The 12,760-nt window shown below is 46.0% G+C and overlaps 1 pseudogene across 1 annotated transcript; it reads left to right on the top strand.

Moving 5' to 3' along the window:
* The first annotated feature begins 768 nt into the window (after positions 1-768).
* On the top strand, positions 769-9,825 carry LOC309661425 (catenin alpha-1 pseudogene; annotated as a pseudogene). The gene has a single exon. The product of its transcript is annotated as a catenin alpha-1 pseudogene (transcript).
* Positions 9,826-12,760: the final 2,935 nt, after the last annotated feature.

Raw genomic sequence — 12,760 nt, forward strand, 5'->3', positions numbered from 1 at the left:
TACCTGTTCTGGGACAGGGTTTGTGTTGAATGGCCCATTGTGGGTGTTTATGTGGACTCGTTTCCCTGAAAAGGCCGTCTGGATAGGGCGTCTGCTGGAAAAGCAACAATGAGCTACATTTTCAAAATAAACCAACTCCTTGTTCTGAAAAACCGCAAGTAACACTTTGTGTCGGGATATTTAAACAGGGGATAAGCATTCCCTTTAAAAATGGGAAAGATAAAACTGCACTTGTGTACTCTGAGCATATGTACCTCCTGGACTTCAGCTCTGGCCCTTCTTTTTTTTTTTTTTTTTAAATCCTCTTCGGATTTTTTTTTTTTTTTTTTTATCAGTCTAACAGGAGTGAGTGATATCTCATTGTTGTTTTAATTTGCATTTCTCTGATTATTAATGAGGCTGAACATTTTTTTTTTTTAATTTATTTATTTATGGCTGTGTTGGGTCTTCGTTTCTGTGCGAGGGCTTTCTCCAGTTGTGGCAAGTGGGGGCCACTCTTCATCACGGTGCGCGGGCCTCTCAGCATCGCGGCCTCTCTTGTTGCGGAGCACAGGCTCCAGACGCGCAGGCTCAGTAATTGTGGCCCACGGGCCCAGTTGCTCCGTGGCATGTGGGATCTTCCCAGACCAGGGCTCGAACCCGTGTGCCCTGCATTGGCAGGCAGACTCTCAACCACTGCGCCACCAGGGAAGCCCCTCTGGCCCTTCTGAAGTAGCAAACCGGGAAAGCCTGGTGCCAGAGGCTCGGCACAGGTTCAGGAAGTTCTCTGATTTGGGAGAGCCTGACAGTAGGTCCCTGAGACCCAGGCCCTGCCCTGGTGGAGTCACAGGTGAGAAAGCGCAGTGACTGCATTTTGTGCACAGAAGTGTCCGGGGAGGGAGCTGAGAGCAGTGCTCCCGGGTCAGGACAAGGTGGCCTGGTCTGAAGCCGGCCGCCCGTCAGGAACCAGAGAGCTAGGGTTACAGACGCCCACCTCCAGCTCACAGCACTCACAACCTCTTGACCCGTTCTTCCTTTCTCTTTACGGCTCATTACTTTCTGCAGGTGTGTGATTTCACCACTCCTACAGGCATCACTCTTCCCTAAGTGCTCTGTGTCGTGGGTCAGCTGTGTCCTCCGGGAAGATAAGCTGAGGCCCTAATCCCTCCACCTATGGCCTCATTTGGAAACAGGGCCACTGCTGATGTAGCAGGTTGAGAAGAGGTGATCCTGGAGGACGGTGGCCCTAACCCAACATGGCTGGTGTCCCTGCGATCAGAGGATGTGAGGACAGGGACACAGAGGGGAACGGAGGCGGAGCCTGGAGCTGTGCTGCCACAACTCAAAGAGCGCCGGGGCCCCCAGGACCTGTCGGGAGAGGAGGGACCCTCCAGGGGGCGCTTCGGGGCGAGCAGGGCCCTGCCAGCCCCTTCTCCACTGGGAGAGAATGAACACCCACTGTTGTGAGTCGCCCAGATCGCGGTGCTCTGTTAAGGCAGCTCCAGGAAACAAGCCCGGTCCATAGGGAGGGGGCCCGTTAGGACGTTTGCCCTTGGACCTCACTGCCCAGCCCGAGGATTAGGGCGGAGTGATACTCTGTGCCTGCGTCTCTTTCGCTTCTACTAGACTGTAAGCTTCACGAGGCCAGAGATTACGCCCGATTCATCCCAGTCACCCCTGGGGAAAGTGTGCCCCCCAGATGGGCCCTGAAGTTCTGGTTGAATGAGGATATAAAGGATCTTAAGCTTTATATTTTTCATAATAGTCCATTTTTTTCCAAATAAAGTCCTGGGTAGGTAATGGAAACAGTCATGCCCAGGAAATCCCATTTAAGTCTATTTACACAACTCCCGTCGTTCTATCCCCAGACAGTGGAGAACTCCGTGTTTATTACTGTTCCCAGAATATTGAAAAAAATAGGACGGTTCACGCCTGGGCTGCACATATCTGAGGACATGCAGTGTTCTCACGGTCCTCAGCCAGGTCATCACGGGTTAGTGTCTAAACCCTGAAAAGAAACATCCAAGTTTGGTTTATGTTACGAACCCATTGCTTCCCAAGCACCTCTCTTGTCTGCATTCGCCACTTTCCAACAGGAAAGACAACAAACAGCCCTGTTATCGCCGTAATGGCTAGCAGTCTCGGTGGCACAAGAAGTTTACTCTAAAGAGCTTACTACTCACTAATAAGAAGAAGAAGAAGAACAAAAGAAAACCCCCAAGGATGAGGCCATGCAGCCAATGTCTGTATTATCATTATTCAGAGGACAGAAGCCACAGCTATGCCATTACCATAAACACGTCTCCTTCTTATTGGCAGATGTTTCACTTAAATAAACATAATCAGGATTTGGGAAGATTCACCTTGGCAGCAGCTAAAACACATGAATATTCACTAATCTCCTCGTGTCCCCGTTGTTACTCCAGCTGCTCTGGAAAACGCATTTTTTGGCCGGGGTGGGGGTGCTGGGGAAGCAAGGCCAACCCGAGGCTCACGGTGCGTGCAAGCTGTTCACAGCTCCACGCGCAGGAGGAAGCCGCTCGGGCTCTCTTCAGTTCCCTCCTAATGTACGTAAGCACCTCTTTATTTCACAGCACGCCACAGTCCCTCCAGAACGTGCTGGTACTAAGGGGTAATAGCAATTTCATGGTCCAATCACCTTACCTTTGAGTTCCTTGTGCACACATGATGAGTGTAAGGTGATATTACCCTTTAAGTTATCAAAAACTATCATAGGAAGAAAGAGAAGCTCACACATGCTCATTGTGTACAGAGTCAGTGGGGTGCATGCATCCACCCCGATGTTCATTGCAGTGCTATTTACAATACCCAGGACATGGAAGCCACCTAAATGTCCATCAGCAGACGAATGGGTAAAGAAGATGTGGTACATATATACCATGGAATATTACTCAGCCATAGAAAGGAATGAAATTGGGTCATTTGCAGAGACGTGGATGGACCTAGAGACTGTCATACAGAGTGAAGTAAGTCAGAAAGAGAAAAACAAATATCGTATATTAATGCATATATGTGGAATCTAGAAAAATGGTAGAGCTGAACTTATTTGCAAACCAGAAATAGAGTCACAGATGTAGAGAACAAACTTATGGTTACCAAGGGGAGAAGGGGGGGATGGGATGATTTAGGAGATTGGGATGGACATATACACACTACTATGTATAAAATAGACAACTAATGGGAACCTACTGTAGAGCACAGGGAACTCTACTCTGTGCTCTGGTGACCTAAATGGGAAGAAAATCTAAAACAGAGGGGATATAGGTATACGTATAACTGATTCACTTTGCTGTATAGTAGAAACTAACACAACACTGTAAAGCAACTGTACTCCAATAACAATTAATAATAATAATAAAAAAGAGTCAGTGTGTTGTAGGTGAGGGGGGTGAAGCTCCTGACCTCAAGGGCAGGGTCTGCAGATAATCCATAAGGAGCCTAAGCACCTCTTCTCTCTGCCCCTCACCCCTGCCTACCCTCCTCTTCTCTGCAGACCACCCCTCTGTGCTCTCTCATCACGACAGCCCCAAATGACTGCCCTTACTCCAGAGTCTCTGTACTTCCTGTGTCCAAGGACCACCACGGACTGATGCTGAGCTTCTGTGCACCTTCGTCCAGTTCCTGAGTGAACCAATCCCAGCAGCTCAGCTCAAGGACCAGATGGCCGCCCTGGCCAAGCAGCGGAGCCCCAAAGCATTCACTGGCCTGTGGAGGAGAGGCAGGGGGCGGGGAGCAAGGAGGCGCCTAGAGAGGACTTCAGAAAGTGCTCTGAAGATGTTTAGCGAGTATAATCCTTTCTGGTTGCAAAGTGTTGTAGACATAAGGTGCACATTGACTTGATCACACCATTTGGTTTATCCAGCAATTCTTCATAATTCTGACATGACGCTTTCTAAAACCTGGAAAAAAAATTACATTTTGTATTGATTTATAAACCAGTGAGTAGAATGCTGTTTCCTTTAGTATTATTTCGCTTGGTAATTAGCAGTTATATGCCAGTGGTGAGGTTATCTCTGTAAAAACAGATTAGGCATTTCTCATGATGCTTGACTATTAGGATTTGTCTGGTACAGAATTTTCCTGGTCTTACTTCTATAAAAGTCATAAATTCACATGTTACTTTACAGTTCCTGAGAAAATTGAAGTTATTCCCCTTAGAAAACTGATTTCTTTTTTATACTATGTCTTCTCCTATTAATTTTTCTCTCTGCTGGCATTATCCAACTCAGTCCTGGGTCTGTAACATCAGAATTTATAACTGCTCCTCTAGAAAAGTGTTTCACTTGATTAAACTCTGTTCTTTCCTGCAATCCTCTAAAGTAATCCACTCATGATTCAGTAATCACCGAATGCTGATTCTCTTTGACTTATATGTTGCACACAGAGACAAGGGCAGAGGTACAATACATTTTTATTAATTAACAGAGATCCAGAGTATTAGAGTATGAATATCTAATTGAAAGAGGTCATCTGTAAACCTAATACCAATCAGAACATAAAGCAACCAAAGTACATCATGTTTATAAAAATAGGAAGTATAGACAAATTATGCTTCCTCCAGGGTTTATTAGTGTATAATTCATACTAATAGCTGACACAGAGAAAGAAAGCCTAGACTGTAATCTCAGGTATGTAATGCATGGTTTGTTTGTCACTGTATCTGTCTAATAGGTACCTAATATCTTGTCGGTACTTTTAGTGTTTATCAAGCGAGTATAGGTGGATTATTTAGGAGCTTGACAGGAACAGCACAAACAGAATAATCCCAGCACAGACTTTCTATTGACATCCATCTGCATTGTCAAATAACCAGGCAGAGTATGCCATCAAAGTGGGGCTGGAGTTTAAAATAGGATCCAAGGGTCGGCAGAGCCTGCATCAGGGTAGGAAGTGCTGGGACATAGGTGCTCATCCCCGGAACCTGGATGACAGACTCGGGAATAAAGTCTCAGGTCTGCAGAAAGTGCCATTAGATGTTCACATTCACAAAAGGCTGGAGAAGGCAAGGCAAAGCCAAAAAAAGGGGGGGGGGGTTGATGGTTCTGTGTCCTGCAGACCCTCACCGTGGATCACACAGTCACCGCCTGGAAAGCAGCAGTGTCACCTACTCACGGCCAAAAGGCACCAAGTATCACAAAATAAGGTACTTGAGTCAAACCTTTCATTCTGAGAATATGAGTGCAGGGAAGCAGCGCCAGAGGTCGGATTCGTGAGCCAAATGAGAAATGACATCAGCAGATGACTTTGTTAAGGTGAATGGGAGACAGGTGCGAGGAGACTGATGAGACACAGACCCCCCCCAAACCAACTCTGAAGTGAAGCCACTTCGCCTGAAGAGCTTTGAAAATAAATCCAGCTTCTAAACCTGAAGATGACTGAAAATCACACAGACACAGAGAGAGAACGTGGAAAGAGCATAAAGCTGGGTCAGGCTTTCCAAAGAGACACGCGGAACAGTGACCTGAGTCAGATCTTTGGGATGATGCAGTTATTAAAAATAATATACAACGAAACCAAATATGTTTATATTTTTAGGAATTAGTATTAACAAGAGAACGTCTTAGTAATACTTAATAGTTTACAAAGATATATCCAATACTATTTTTTAAATTTATTTTATTGAAGTATAGTTGATTTACAATGTTGTGTTAATTTCTGCTGTGCAGCAAACTGACTCAATTTTACATATATGTACACATTCTTTTGCATTTCCTTTTCCATGATGGTTTGTCACAGGATATTGAATGTAGTTCCCTGTGCTCTACAGTAGGACCTTGTTTACCCATCCTATATGTAATAGTTTGCATCTGCTGACCCCAAACTCCCACTCCACCCCTCCCCCACTGCCCCTCCCCCTTGGCAACCACCAGTCTATTCTCTATGTCTGTGACTCTGTTTCTCTTTCATAGATAGGTTCATTTGTGTCATATTTTAGATTCCACATATAAGCGATATCAGATGATATTGGCTTTTCTCCGTCTGACTTACTTTACTCAGCATGACAGTCTCTAGGCCCGTCCATGTTGCTGCAAATGGCATTATTTCATCCTTTTTTTATGGCTGAGTAGTATTCCATTGTATAGATGTCCCACATCTTCTTTATCCATTCCTCTGTCGATAATCCAGTACTATTTATGTTATGATTGACTAACAGATGTTGTTCAGCTGCTACGCACCAGACTCGCTCACTTATAAACATTTGTCATCCGCACTCGCTGACCTGCTCAGCTGGCCGCTTGTGCTTAGTGGGTGGAAAGTAACAAAATCTTTTCGTGTCTTCCTGTTCTTCCAATATCCACCTAGGTAACCCTCAGAAAATACTATTTAACTTAATCGAAACATAATAGGGGAGACAAAGTGGCGGCCGTTGGCTTCGGGCTTCGGGAATCTTCCTGCACTTGCTGAGCTCACCGCAGAAATGACTGCTGTCCACGCAGTCAACATAAACGTCAAATGGGGCCCCAAAAGACTAGAGACAAGGACTCTGGAAGTTGAAAGACTGTTGGAGCCTCTTGTTACCCTGGTTACAACCCTGGTAAATACCAATAGCAAGGGGCCCTCTAATAAGAAGTGAGGTCGTTCTAAGAAGGCCCATGTTTTGGCTGCATCTGTTGAACAAGCAACTGGGAATTTCTCAGAGATCAGGGATAAAATTGCAAAGGAGAGTCAGTTTCTCAAGGAGGAGTTTGTGGCTGCTGTAGAAGATGTTCGAAAACAAGGTGATTGGATGAAGAGTGCTGCTGGAGAGTTTGTAGATGGTCCCTCTTCTTCCGTGAAGCGTGGCAACATGGTTCGGGCAGCTCGAGCTTTGCTCTCTGTTGTTACCTGGCTGCTTATTTTGGCTGACATGACAGATGTCTACAAATTACTTGTTCAGCTGAAAGTTGTAGAAGATGGTATCTTGAAACTGAGGAATGCTGGCACTGAACAGGACTTGGGAATACAGTATAATGCCCTGAAACTTGAAGTGGACAAGCTGAACATCATGGCAGCCAAAAGACAACAGGAACGGAAGGACATGGGCCATTGTGATCAGATGGCTGCAGCCAGAGGAATCCTGCAGAAAAACGTTCCAATCCTCTATACTGCATCCCAGGCCTGCCTACAGCACCCTGATGTCGCAGCCTATAAGGCCAACGGAGACCTGATATACAAGCAGCTGCAGCAGGCGGTCACAGGCGTTTCTAGTGCAGCCCAGGCTACTGCATCAGCTGAGGCCTCCCCGCACCAGGGTGGAGGAGGAGGAGGACTGGCACATGCCCTCAATAACTTTGATAAGCAAATCATTGTGGACCGCTTGAGCTTCTGCGAGGAGCGCTTTCGGCCTTCCCTGGAGGAGCACCTGGAAAGCGTCATTAGTGGGGCTGCCCTGATGGCTGATTCATCCTGCACACGTGATGACCGGCGTGAGAGAATCGTGGCAGAGTGTAATGCTGTCCGCCAGGCCTTGCAGGACCTGCTCTCAGAGTACATGGGCAACGCTGGGCGTAAAAAAAGAAGTGATGCACTCAATTCTGCAATAGATAAAATGGCCAAGAAGAGCAGGGACTTGCATAGGCAGCTCCGCAAAGCTGTCATGGACCATGTTTCAGATTCATTTCTGGAAACCAGCGTTCCACTTTTAGCATTGATTGAAGCTGCAAAGAATGGAAATGAGAAAGAGGTTAAAGAATATGCCCAAGTTTTCCGTGAACATGCCAACAAATTAATTGAGGTTGCCAACTTGGCCTGTTCCATCTCAAACAATGAAGAAGGTGTAAAGCTTGTTTGAATGTCTGCAAGCCAGCTAGAAGCCCTCTGTCCTCAGGGTATCAATGCTGCATTGGCTTTAGCAGCAAAACCACAGAGTAAACTGGCCCAAGAGAACATGGATCCTTTTAAAGAGCGGTGGGAAAAACAAGTCCGAGTTCTCACAGATGCTGTCAATGACATTACTTCCACTGATGACTTCTTGGCTGTCTCAGAGAATCACATTTTGGAAGACGTGAACAAATGCTTCATTGCTCTCCAAGAGAAAGATGTGGATGGGCTGGACCGCACAGCTGGTGCAATTCGAGGCCGAGCTGCTCGGGTCATTCACGTGGTCACCTCAGAGATGGACAACTATGGGCCAGGGGTCTACACAGAGAAGGTGCTGGAAGCCACCAAACTCCTCTCCAACACAGTCATGCCACATTTTACCGAGCAAGTGAAGTGGCCGTGGAAGCCCTCAGCTCGGACCCCATCAGCCCACGGATGAGAACGAGTTTATCGATGCCTCACGCCTGGTGTACGACGGCATCCAGGACATCAGGAAAGCGGTGTTGATGATAAGGACCCCCGAGGAGCTGGATGGCTCGGGCTTCGAGACGGAAGACTTCGATGTCAGAAGCAGGACAAGCGTCCAGACGGAAGACGATCAGCTGATAGCTGACCAGAGTGCCCAGGCGATCATGGCTCTACTTCCCCAGGAGCAAAAAGCAAAGATTGCAGAACAGGTGGCCAGCTTCCAGGAAGCAAAGAGCAAGCTGGATGCCGAAGTGTCCAAGTGGGACGACAGTGGTAATGGCATCATCGTGCTGGCCAAGCAGAGGTGCATGATCATGATGGAGATGACGGACTTCACCCGAGGTAAAGGACCGCTCAAAAACACATCAGATGTGATCAGTGCCGCCAAGAAAATTGCTGAGGCGGGATCCCGGATGGATAAGCGTGGCCGTACCGTCGCAGACCATTGCCCAGACCCAGCCTGCAAGCAGGACCTGCCGGCCTACCTGCAGTGCATCGCCCTCTACTGCCACCAGCTCAACATCTGCAGCAAAGTCCAGGCTGAGGTGCAGAGCCTCGGCAGGGAGCTGGTCGTCTCCGGGGTGGACAGCGCCGTGTCCCTGATCCAAGCCGCTAAGAACTTGATGAACGCTGTGGTGCAGACAGTGAAGGTGTCCTACGTGGCCTCCACCAAATACCAGAAGTCCCAGGGGATGGCTTCCCATAACCTCCCTGCTGTGTCGTGGAAGATGAAGACGCCTGAGAAAAAGCCCTTGGTGAAGAGAGAGACACAGGATGAGACACAGACCAAGATTAAGAGGGCATCTCAGAAGAAGCACGTGAACCCTGTGCAGGCCCTCAGTGAGTTCAAAGCCATGTTCAGCATCTAAGGCTACCCCCAGACCTCGGGGCTCCTAAAGATCTGTCAGTGTTCTTCCCTCGTGTATTTGCTGAATAGAACACTGACGTTAGATTCCATAGGAAAATAGATTTCAGACCTGCCCAAGCTGGTGAATTTTGAAAAGACATACTTGTGTTTAAGTCAGTCAAGATACTTTTAGAATTCAGGAGCATATATCTAGCTATATTTTTTTATAAACGTAAAAATTCCATAACCAAAGAGAACCCCACATTAACTTGTTAGTAACACTGTTAACCAAGTTGAGATGCCTGTCTTCTAGTGGTGGCAGCTGTAGGATTTGAGAGAAGGGGGTCTGGTTCAGGGAGAGGGCTTCCACTGGTTCCGGCAGTTTGGCTGGTATTAAATGACCAAAGATGACCCAGAGTAATCAAACTGGGCATCTTAGGAGGCCCTGGAAAAAGGACCATTCCCAGGAAGGTCTCCAGAGGGACAAACCACACGAAACTGAGGAAAACATAATGTGTCATGAAGAAAACTGATTATTCTCTTTATGACACAAAATAAGAAATTTTTTTTCTTTTTTTAAAATTTATTTATTTATTTTTGGCTGTGTTGGGTCTTCTTTGCTGTGCACGGGGTTTCTCTAGTTGTGGCGAGCAGGAGCTACTCTGTTGCAGTGCACGTGCTTCTCATTGCAGTGGTTTCTCTTGTTGTAGAGCACGGGCTCTAGACACGTGGGCTTCAGTAGTTGTGGCACACGGGCTCAGTAGTTGTGGCGCACGGGCTTAGTTGCTCCGCGGCATGTGGGATCTTCCCGGACCAGGGCTCTAACCCATGTCCCCTGCATTGGCAGACGGATTCTTAACCGCTGCGCCACCAGGGAAGTCCCCAAAATATGAATTTTAATGCATGGTTACAATAACTAATGTACTCTGCTGCAGGACATTAATAAAGTTGCTTTTTTCGGGCTAGAGTGTCGTGATGCTGTAATGAGAACATGCTTTTTGCCTTTCTTCAGCTTCAAATGCAAATTCATCATTGGGCTCACTTCTAGTAATTACAGTGTTTCGTACCTTGGGCTTACGATAGAAGCCTGACAAAATAGTGTTCGCTTAGGCAATAATTTAGACTTACCTTATTTATGATTACTATAGTGATTACTATAGCTACAAGGTATAATTTCACTTTCTTATTTAAATTTTATGAATTTGAATGTTTTTTACACTAACTTTTCCCAATAAAGTCCACTATGAAACCCAATAAAGTCCACTAAGTAAAAAAAAAAAAAAAAAAAAAAGCATATTGGATTGTATATTCTTGCTGAACACCCCCTCGAGTTCTGGCAGGAGGAGAGACAGGAAGAGGCGGAGGGCTGGAGCTGAGGAGGAGCGCGAGGGAGGGGCTGGTGTGGTGTCCTCGGAGACGCCCAGCTCTCTGGGCCTCAGTCCACAGAAATGACACACATTAGGTTTGGTCCCTATGCTCTCTGAGATCTAGAAATCCACAGTGTTACAGGACGTTGTTTTGAAGTAAGTCTGGCCATTCAAGACCTGTATTGTGTTGAATCGGAGCAAGATGGATTTCTCCTGAAGACACGGAAGATTAAACTTCAGGTCTCCTTCCTCACATGGACCCCCCACCTTGCAATCTGGGACTTGACGGGAGGCGCAGTGTTTTCTAGGTGCAGGAGAAGCCAGGCTCTGCTCCCAGGGGGCATAGCTAGGAAAACCTTTTTGGTAAACTGCCTAAACATATTTCAGAAAAATGCTGGATCTCTAAGGCTACAAAAATTAGTTGTCTTTTCCTTTGTCATTCTAAATTAGTACTTATATTCATACTTAGTTTTGTATTTGTAATGTTGTATTCTCTCTTTTTTTTAAGAGAACCATCTGCCCCAAGTGTATAAACTTCAGGCTGCCTGCAACCTGAATGGGGTCCCGTGAACAAGCGTTTGTGAAGGTTTGGCCCTGACTTTTCCTTGTGTCTAATCACAGATAGTTGGCTTTGTCTTCTCCTACACCTGTAGATGCTTCTCATGCCTTTCCAGTTTCCATTCCACTTTTCAGCGAGATCTGAGGATCGAGGATGGTCTGACCTTACACAGTACTGAGTCACGTGGGGCCTGAACGTCCTGCCTGAGGTTCCCTCTTCCGGACCCCTGCCCCTGTTCTTGTAGTTCCCTGCCTTTTCTCAGAGAACGGGCCCTGAGTTTGAGAACTGGTCTTCATATAAAATGGAGCACGTATGGCGTATTCTAAACCTCCCAGGATGGTCAGTTGAATACTAACAGCCTCCCTTAGAGTACGTGTTTCTCCTCACCACACGCAGACGTGACGTTTGTCTGGCAGTTCATTCCTTAGCAGGAGGGCAACACCCCCTTCACTGGCCATTTTCTGGTCACTGTCTCATACCGCTCTTGGCGTGTCATCCTTAGCATGGAACGGCCAACATTTTGACAGTACGTCAATCTCTTGCTTCTTTGAGACCCTCTTCCCACATTTTTCAGTAACTGACCCACCACTCCTATATTTGAAAAGGTTGAGTGGAACCAAATAAATCCCGGTGACAGTTATTTCAGGAGCAAGATGCACAGACATTGATTGGCAAGTGATACTTGGTGATATTCTTATTTATGAGGTACATTTCTTCCATCACTTGACGTCTAAAACTTCTGAGATATTCTTTACTTTTTCTCTTTATACCTCTTTTTGCTATTATAATGTCTGTTGTTAAATCATTTTGTTCTTTGTACCATTTTAAAGACGATATTTAACCTTAAAAGCAAACTTTTTCTATTTTATTTGCCAAATCATTTCTTTTAGCTCACAGCACTTAAAGGTCAATTTGCAGTTTAATTTTCAGATTACAAAGGAACACATGGGGGGAGAGATGTATTTTACATTTCATTTATATTGTACTGTAATATACTGTATTGTAAACCAGTATTATGCGTAGAAATGTTTATTATTTTAAGGAAAAGATAAAATCCATGAAATCTTATTAGAGCAATCAGGAGACTACCATGGGCTCCACTTCTAACTGAATACTTCTATTTTCAAAATTCAAGGTATAAAACTTGTAAATTCAGAGCATTGTATTCCTTGAGTGGTTAGGTTAAGATTTTTATAATACTCAAGAAAAGAGAAACAAATACTGTTTTGGGGACTCAGTGTCCCATGGAATGGCCAGGAAGTACATCCATCTGGTATAGCTGGACACCACGACCACCCTAGGAGATGGAGAGGTTTGAGAGTTCCTGAGTTTATGGAATAAAAGACTGTAGCGTCCCCTGGTAATGTTTAAGCTGGAGTCCTAAGTAAACCCAGGAAAACCTTCTAAAGGGGATTTGAAATCACTGGTACCATCACTTAAATGATTTCTCTTCTCCTGGAGGTGGATAGATCTAAATATATTAGGTTGAATTCAGTGCCCCCCCCCCCGCAAATTCACATGTTGAGGTCCTAATCGCCCAAGACCTCAGAATGTGACCTTGTTTGTAAGCAGAATTGCTGCAGAGGCAATCGGTTTAGAGAAGGTTCTAGTGGCTTAGGGCGGGCGCCTAACCCAGTGGGAGTAGCGTCCTTCTAAAAAGGGGAGGTTGGAATGCAGATGCGCACCCGGAGAGAACAGCCTGTGCAGGTGGAAGCAGAG

The sequence above is a fragment of the Balaenoptera physalus genome, assembly GCF_965194825.1.
Source record: "Balaenoptera physalus genome assembly, chromosome: 5".
Classification (NCBI taxonomy): Eukaryota; Metazoa; Chordata; class Mammalia; order Artiodactyla; family Balaenopteridae; genus Balaenoptera; species Balaenoptera physalus.